The sequence below is a fragment of the Pseudophryne corroboree genome, chromosome 5, assembly GCF_028390025.1.
Source record: "Pseudophryne corroboree isolate aPseCor3 chromosome 5, aPseCor3.hap2, whole genome shotgun sequence".
In the NCBI taxonomy this organism is placed as follows: Eukaryota; Metazoa; Chordata; class Amphibia; order Anura; family Myobatrachidae; genus Pseudophryne; species Pseudophryne corroboree.
In genome coordinates, this window is record NC_086448.1 from 729,484,032 (window position 1) to 729,492,833 (window position 8,802).

The 8,802-nt window shown below is 38.6% G+C and overlaps 1 long non-coding RNA gene across 1 annotated transcript; it reads right to left on the reverse strand.

Moving 5' to 3' along the window:
* Positions 1-334: 334 nt before the first annotated feature.
* On the reverse strand, positions 335-1,824 carry LOC134929383 (uncharacterized). The gene is made up of 2 exons (XR_010178525.1): positions 1,474-1,824; positions 335-609 (listed from the first exon to the last, which is right to left on the reverse strand). It is a non-coding gene; the product is annotated as an uncharacterized LOC134929383 (long non-coding RNA).
* Between the last annotated feature and the right edge of the window lie 6,978 nt (positions 1,825-8,802).

Genomic DNA, 8,802 nt, shown 5'->3' on the forward strand with positions numbered 1-8,802 from the left:
TTTCCTTTTAATTTCCCAATGGGCACACACATATTTCATGGAAAATTTATCTGGCACCAGATGCCCTGAGATTTCTTCAGTAGTGGCCATATTGTAGGTATAGTAAATGGATTCAGGGTGTGCGGGGAAGGCCAGTCTTGCCTCAGGAGCCCATTGACCCATTATAGACACACCAGTGCTCCACGGTCCACTCCTATTTGCTGCATAGGGAACAGTAGGACATAATGCGTGTGTCCACTATAAGAAGATACCTTAAAGAGCTGTGTATCAGGAACCTTCACCAGACAGACATCAATGTAACATGTGTGAAAATCCATGACTCAGTACACTATCATTACTTATCAGCATTTATTAACTAACAGTGCTTAGCATCTCCTGCTGGATATAAGCCACATTGTCCAATCCATGTTTCCATTTTTGCTGAAACCAGGTCATAGATGTTCATACGGTTGGTCTAGTTCTCATGAACACTTGTTGTTTCACACTGTCTCTGCAGCTTCCCTGATGTTCTAGGCTGCTTGATGATCTTCAGAAACATGACTTTGGTGTGGCAGGAGGTGGAGGTCATCCTAGCCTATCCCAGCACTTTGTAGTAATACCAGTGTCTAGCTGAAAATGAGAAGGCCATAAATTAATGCTGTAAGTAATGCAAAAAGAGACTTCATGGTTTCTGCATACAGTATATAGATGGATTCAAACTATTGGGGAGATGTATCAAAGCTTGGGGAGCGATAAAGTGGAGAAAGATAAAGTTCCAATCAATCAGCTCCTAACTGTCATTTTTCACACACAGGGGCTGATTTAGCAACAGGTTTTATAATGTGCAATGAGTTTTAAAACTCGTTGCATACAATAAATGGTGCTCCAGCCAATCGGCTCATAACTATCATGCGTTTGAAAAATGACAGTTGGGAGCTGATTGGCTGGAGCACCATTTATCATATGCAACAAGTCTTAAAACTCATTGCATATGACAAAACTAATTGATAAATAAGCCCCACAGTCTGTAACATGTCAATTAGGAGCTGATTGGCTGATACTCTATCTTTCTCCACTTTATCACCCTGCTATGCTTAGTACATCTCCCCCACAGCCTGTAAGATGACAATTACGAGCTTGGTTGGTACTTTATCTTTTTCCATTTGATCTCTATCCAAGCTTTGATAAATCTAGCCCTGTGTTCTGCTAAGAACAAGACTCCTTGGGAGGAATATGAAAAATGGATTAATGACTGAATAACACCCTGTGGCCCAAATGGTGCAATATCACTGATATAGTCACTAGGGTTAAAGCAGCATTTAGTTTTAAAACGAAAAACATCAAGTAAAGCATAATCAAATTAAGCTCTAAAGACATGAAAATATCCTCCCCAATCCTCCATTTATAACTCCATTTCACAAAATGAAATAAATATAAACACCATTTGTACCGCGGTGACATAAACTTTAAATACATTATTGGTACAATTAATACCTCTTCTGCTTCTCGATACACCTCTTCTTTTGTGAGAAGTTCTCCTACGTCTTGGCCGTTGGCGTGGGCGATGTCTTCTCTGTGCCATTGTCTAACAGATGTTGTCACTCGGGTAGGCTCAGATGAATGGTGACTGGTCAGCTCCAGCAGCTGCAGGATATACTCACTGACTGTTATGATGACATCATGGAACCTCACTTGTGACTAGTGCTCCCATTGTTCTACCAGGCAGCCCTAAGGCAGCCCTGTGTCCTGATGTTTGCTCAGGCTATAAAACCATGTCCATGCTTACAGTACTTTTGGATAACAAGACAAGTATAACTGTTATATGAACCCATCCTCATACTTTGATTACATTGTTACTGTAAATTTCCGTCAGACTGGAGCAGAAATGTTAAAGATGTAAAATTAAACACCGATAATCCCCGTACACACTGTGCGACTTCAGCCCTGTACACGCCGAGTGCTATATTGCTGAATGCTATATCGTTCAGCGGTATAGCGCATACACACTAAAGGATATCACTCAATGATATCAATGACATCATCCCCCGCATTCCCCGAACATGCAGCTCAACGATATAGTTAAAATTGAGCTGCATGTTCTGTAGATCATGGATGAAGGAGAATAACCGTGTGCATCATTCATCTTTCATCCATACACACTGGACAATATGAACAATAGATCGTCCAAAAAAGATTGTTATCATTCATATCGTCCAGTGTCATCGCCAGTGTGTTTGGGGCTTAAGTTAACGTAGGTCTCTCGCCAAGGATTACTGTAAGAGGAGTTCAGGAAGTTAACATTAAATCAGAGCTTTAATTATGTCCAATGTCATCTCTGCAAGAGCAGCTGAGTCTCTGAATCTCCAGTACATGCAGGGAGATGGGGGTAAGGGACGTCTTCTGCACTAGACAGAATTTATAGGTTTAATCAATATTAGAATCCCCAAATTGTATTAATACATGTAAAATTATGCTTTCATGCCATAGGGGGTGCTGCCATAGACAATAACAGTGAAAAACAACAAGGAACAGAAAAGGATTGTCTCTTCGTTGGCGCACTGAGAGAAAGAAAGATTTTTTCAATATTTAAAACATAACTTTTATTGGTATTACTTTCATAAAAAATTACCTAGCAATTTGAGAAACATATTAGTGAGAAAGTATATATAAAGTGAATTGTGCACTGTGAGTGATTAAATAAAGTGCTTGAAACAATAAAAACTGATTCACTGTGCTCTGAATATTGCTTCACTTAATTTCTTATTCTAAATTCGTATCACTATTTGTTATGTATATTTAATTATTATTTTTAATTCAATATTGTTCATGGTACATGTTATGTATAAATACAGATCAAGACAACGTAACTTGCACGTGTGGTGTGGAAAGGAATAGCCCTGGTATAGAACAGACCTCAAATTTAAATATTGAAATTAAGGGGGCTAGGACAACAGTCCCTAGATAAATCACCCGATGGTATAGTGTGAGTGGTTCTTTCCTTAGAATGTAATTATTTGTAAATAATACTATGTCATAGGTTCCTCCTAAAGGAATTTCATTGGCCCGTGGCTCAAATATAAACACTGTTAGTTAATCTTCCATATCACCAGGCTTTATTAATTTATGATCACACACAGTAATGAGCTTGGCGTGTATTACTCAAAAAATTCATAGATGCTTAATATCAGCAGTACTTAATTGGTTAGGAAGATATTAATGTTTCTCCCCTAATACTGCTAATGCATGTAATGTGGATGCCTCCCTTTAGAACGAGTATGTCTGTTCCGTGCCAGGAGGGTTCCTTTCACTTAAAGCAATACTGGGATTGCACAGACATTATAAAGGTGGATGAGTGTATTCACACCGTATGTGCACCCTATAGTCTTATTGCTATCATATAACAGCTGGTATACACATATGTTATCACAATGTCCCACAGTTTAAATATTGCTGTGAGACAGTATTTAATGTATATACATGTGCAGCGTAACGGGAATGCTCTATTGGGTTGCCGGCTGTCGCTATTATGATCAGCTGCCGCGTGGGGTTAAAAAACCCCTTACTGCTTGATTAAATGGGCGGATGTACTTCCACTGTGTCTCTCAGTTTAAATATTACTGCGAGGCAATTACCAAAAAATTCAATAGAGACATTCCATTACGAGTTACAGTCTTACAAAAACATTCTGATCTGTTGTTATGTAAATTAGTTCTCTCCTATTGTGACAAGGTTTCTATTAACATGGCTTGTCGTTTATGGCTGTCCGCAGCTGATATAGGTTGCCTGCATTACATAGTGGTATTCTATGTGCTCCCTATATGTGACAGCTGTTATCTTGTGTGCGGGTTCTGACACACCGGACCTTAGAATTCTCAATTCCTACATAACATTACCCTAACACTAGTGATATTTAGTTTCCTATTCTCCTATTCCATAAGCATATTGAGCACAGTGACCAGTGAGCGGGCTTAGCGGCCCCGCTCGGAAACGCCGACGTGCACGTTTCGCAAAATGCTTTAACGAGGCAAACCCGATTGCCTGATCCATAGTGATTTTAACAGGACACTCAGCCTATCACATACAAATTTGTTATCACATGATTCACGGAGCCGTTATGTAAGCTTATATGAGCCGCATGACGTATACGGACTCATCACCGTGAACCGCATGATTAATTACATTGGTCCCTTGGTAATCTTGTTCCTGCTTTTAAGGAAACATAAGGAGCTAGTTATTAAGTGGACAATTAATCGTAGTCCATATTAATATGCTCAGGCAGGAGCAATTGTCCCATTCGGATACACGTAAAGGTCAAAAATGATTCATTGAAAAATAATAAATAAATAAAAAATTAAAAAATTGATCACAGTCCTTGTTGATGTTCACAGCCAGCCCCGTTACTGCTGTTATAATGTTAAATGCATGAACATTGTGATGTGCCGCTTAAAAATCCTCATGATGAATGTTATGTCGTGTGTTATAATCATGATAAGTGATGCAAGTGAATAAGTGAATAGTGCACTGCTGGTGCCATACACTGCTAGACAGAAAAAAAGGCTAGTGTATGATATGGATTTTATTTTTATATAGAAATAATAATAATAGTGAAGGTGGGTATGAACTGAAATAGTGGTAAGTGATTGACGGAAGGGCTAATTATATAGCCGTTAGAGATGAAAAAAGTGACTGATGATAAAATACGATTGTGGTGACAAAATAATCTAAAAATCACACGTGAAAAAAGTAAGAAATAAAAATTGAGTGAGAGTGAGAGAAAGGTATATAGTACGGGAAATTTCCCTATGAACCTAATTTCATCCTCCAATCTTTGGGTACCCTAATACTCAATCATTAAGTGGGATATTTATTGGTTAAATTAATAATTGTAAGTCCTCATATCAATCATCAGTGTGTCGGGAACTGAAGAAAAAAAAAAAAAAAAAGAATTTGTGATCAACAATGTCTATTAGCACTTTAAAAATTATATTGGTGGCCAGACTGTTCAAAAAAGAAAGACAAATTGTTCTCTGATATTAATAGGAGAAATAAGTTTACCCATAGAGATAATCCATAATATAACCTTAGTAATAACAAGTAGATTATTACAAAATGGGGAGAGATAAAAAGGAATCAAAATATGTATATGGATAACATAAATTATTAATACTAATTGATGAAACAGATTGATCCAGAAATTACAAAAAATTAAGGAATATCCCCATCTTTCATAAGGGGTGAGTCCTAGGTTGGTATCTTTATTATGTCCATATTTGACCGTAGGTCTGCTTATGAATGATTGTTGCACCTCCAAAATAATGTTGAAGGTGGGGTCGTGGGTACATATTTTGAATGTACAAAAATGAATATCCCTTTAACAATAGGTATAAGGTAATTCTAAAATGACATAAAGCAAAATTGGTGAAGAAATCGTATGAAAATATTGGGGGATTATTATTTGGTCCCTCTGTTATCTACAGATGGAGATGGGCAAGATTAGGTGGAGGAGGAGTTCCATATTTGTCGATCATGTTCATGATACCAACTTAAGGTCACGATTAGGGCTATCATATGGGGCACTATGTAGAGTCATAAGAAGGGTAAATAGCTATTACTCTCATTCAGGCCTTTAGGGTGCAAGCTGTCCATCAGAAATATCATTTTGCACTCGAACCTGAGTAAGTCCCCATCAACATCTCCTCCCCGAATACCCGTCTCAAAGTGTTTCATGCCGAATGCTTGAAGGCCCTTGGCAGTTCCATTATGGTGCAGTAGAAAATGATTGGCAACGGGGGTAAGGGATTTAAAGTTGGCTTTATCTTGCCTTGCATTCCTTATTGTGCCCACATGTTCAAGCAGTCTTACTTTCAGTGGCCTTATGGTTTTACCAATGTATACCTTATTGCAAGGACAGATTAGTTGGTAGACTACACCTGTTGTTGTGCAGTCAATGTAACTGTCAATATACCATTTCTTGCCATGAGCATCTTTGTAAGTGGTTTTAGAAACCATAAATTGACAGGCTTTGCACTGTCTGCAGCAAAAAGACCCTTTCTTATGGTATATTGGTTTTTTTCTAGATGTTAGGTGGCTCCTCACTAGGATGTCTTTAAGATTACGTGTCCTCCTCCAGCTACACTGAACTTTTTGTGGGAGTATGTCATTCAGATCACCATCAGTTTTCAAAACTGGCCAGTGTCGTTGCAGGATTGTGTTAATCTCTCGCCATTTATTATTAAAAGTGCCAATGAATCTCACCGGTTCTTCTTGGGTGGTTCTTATTTTTGGTACTAGTAGAGATTCTCTGGTGTATGTTTTGACATCCCGTTTTGCAGTTTTGATTACCCGGTTACTATATCCCCGTTGTTTCAACCTTTCCGTCAGTTGATGTTCTCTCAGTGAAAATTTTGAAATATCAGAGCAGTTTCTCTTAGTCCGGAGGAATTCTCCTTTTGGTATACCTCTGATGGTGGTTGGCAGATGTGAACTACTTGAGTGTAGGATGCTGTTTGTTGCAGTTTTTTTCCTGTACATATCTGTTGAAATCGAGCCATCTTCCTCAATATTGATTGTAAGATCCAGGAAATTGATTGTTCTCTGGCTCATTTCACCTGTGAGCTTCAGGTTAAGATCATTCTTATTAAGAATGTTAATAAACTCATTCAGGAGAGCCTGGTCCCCATCCCATAGGAGGAGGATATCGTCAATATACCTCAAGTACAGTATGACATGGTTCGTATATTTTTCATAACTGTCTTGGAAGACCGATTCTCGTTCCCACCATCCCAGGTAGAGGCCAGCATATGTGGGGGCACAAGCCGTCCCCATAGCTGTGCCCCTAACCTGGAGGTAATACCGCTCGTTACACGTGAAATAGTTTTTGGTAAGTACAAACTCCAACAATGAGAGAAGAAATGAATTAAATTCATGCTGTATACTCATGTCTAAGAAAAACTTCACTGCTTTGATTCCATTGGTATGGCTGATGCTGGTATACAAGCTTTCAACGTCATACGTTGCCAGCCATGTTCCTAATGGGACATTAATGTTTTGTAACCTGGTTAGGACATCCATTGTGTCCCTAACATAAGCTGGTAAAGACAAAACAAAGTGTCGTAAATACTGATCCACATATATACTCGCTTTTTCCGTCAAACTACCCACACCAGACACAATTGGCCTTCCTGGAGGTGTGGTCTCATTCTTATGGATTTTGGGGAGTAAGTATAATGTGGGAATCGTTGGTTTATCCATTTTGAGGAAATCAAAATCCTTCTTGGGAATAATTCCATCTGACAATGCTTGTGAGATCAAATCCATATATTGTCTTTGAAAATCCAAAGTTGGATTGAATGTGAGGGGCTTATAGCATGTACGATCTTTCAGTTGCTTGTCTAGCTCTTTTATATATGAGGTCCTGGGCCATAAGACCACATTACCCCCCTTGTCAGATGGCTTTACGATGGTATCCTGCCATTCCTGTATTTGTTTAAGAGCAAATCTCTCTCCTTCGGTGAGGTTATCTTGTTCAAATGGAAATGATTCTTGTTGTTTGAAAAGAGTATTGAAATCTTTAGAGACCAGATCTAAAAAAACTTTTACTGGAGGGCAAATTTTGAAATCAGGGAAAAACGTAGATTTCTTCTTGATCTTTGTCGCATCAAATGGTTGTAACTCGAATTGATCACTCTCATTGTCAGTGTCGAGTTCTTCTAGTATTCTTAAAATAGATTGATCTTCTGTTGTTAAAGAAGCAGTGGTTGCAGGATTGTTGATTGATGTTGCCTGCTCTAGGAATGCCTCCTTATTTTTAAAGAACTTCTTTAGGAGGATTTTACGCGTGAAAAGGTGTAAGTCCTTCTCACACTCGAATCGGTCAGGTCTATGAGTGGGGGAAAAAGAGAGTCCCTTAGTCAGGAGAGAGATTTGGTCAATTGTGAGGACATGATCCGTTAGATTGATTATACGTAATTGGTCCTCCATTATTTTTGATACCTTCTCTGTTCCCTCGGCTCTTCCCTCCAGTCGCGTGTAGCGCGTTTTCTTCTTTCTCCCTTTCCCCCGCCTGATCTTATACTGTCTCGTCCTATACCTTCGCGCATCTCCTTCGGGGTTCTCTCTAAAAAATTCCTGCTCCGTTCCCTATTGAACATACTCAGGTTACCTTCTCCCTCAGATGAATCAACATCTGAGGTTGTATAGTGAGTAGTACTATTGGTTCTATTGCGAGGTCCAAAGGTTTTCCATCTGTATGCTTTATTTTGTGCAAAATCAGTTACATCCCTATGTAGTTTTCTACGTTTCCTTTCAATGATAATTTTTTCAATATCCTCAATTTCTTTCTTATACTTATTGTATGTTGATTGGAATTGATCCAGTGATTCAAATTGTTTGAGTTTGCCCCCTAAGACTGCAATTTCTTGCGTATACTGGTTGAGGAGGATCTCATCGTGTTTGATTAGAACTTTGATTAGTTCCATAGAGCATTGGGACAGGATGTTTTCCCATTCCTTTTGTAAGTCAGTATTAGCTAATTCAAATGCGGGGAACACTTTTGGTCTTAATCCTCTAGGGGTCACTTTATTTTTGATATAGCTATCGAAGGTGGTTTTATTCCACCAGGTTTTGCTCTGTTTAATCAAAACCTGTTTTAACGAATATAGATCATCCCTCCAATCACTATTTGTTGGATCATTTGATGATATATCACCATCGAACACTACATTAATACTGTTCCTCAATCTCTCCCGTGTATCGTCCAAATCCTTGGTTAAACTGAATGTGGCCATGGTGTATGTGAATCAGCAATCGGGTTGAAAATTTACT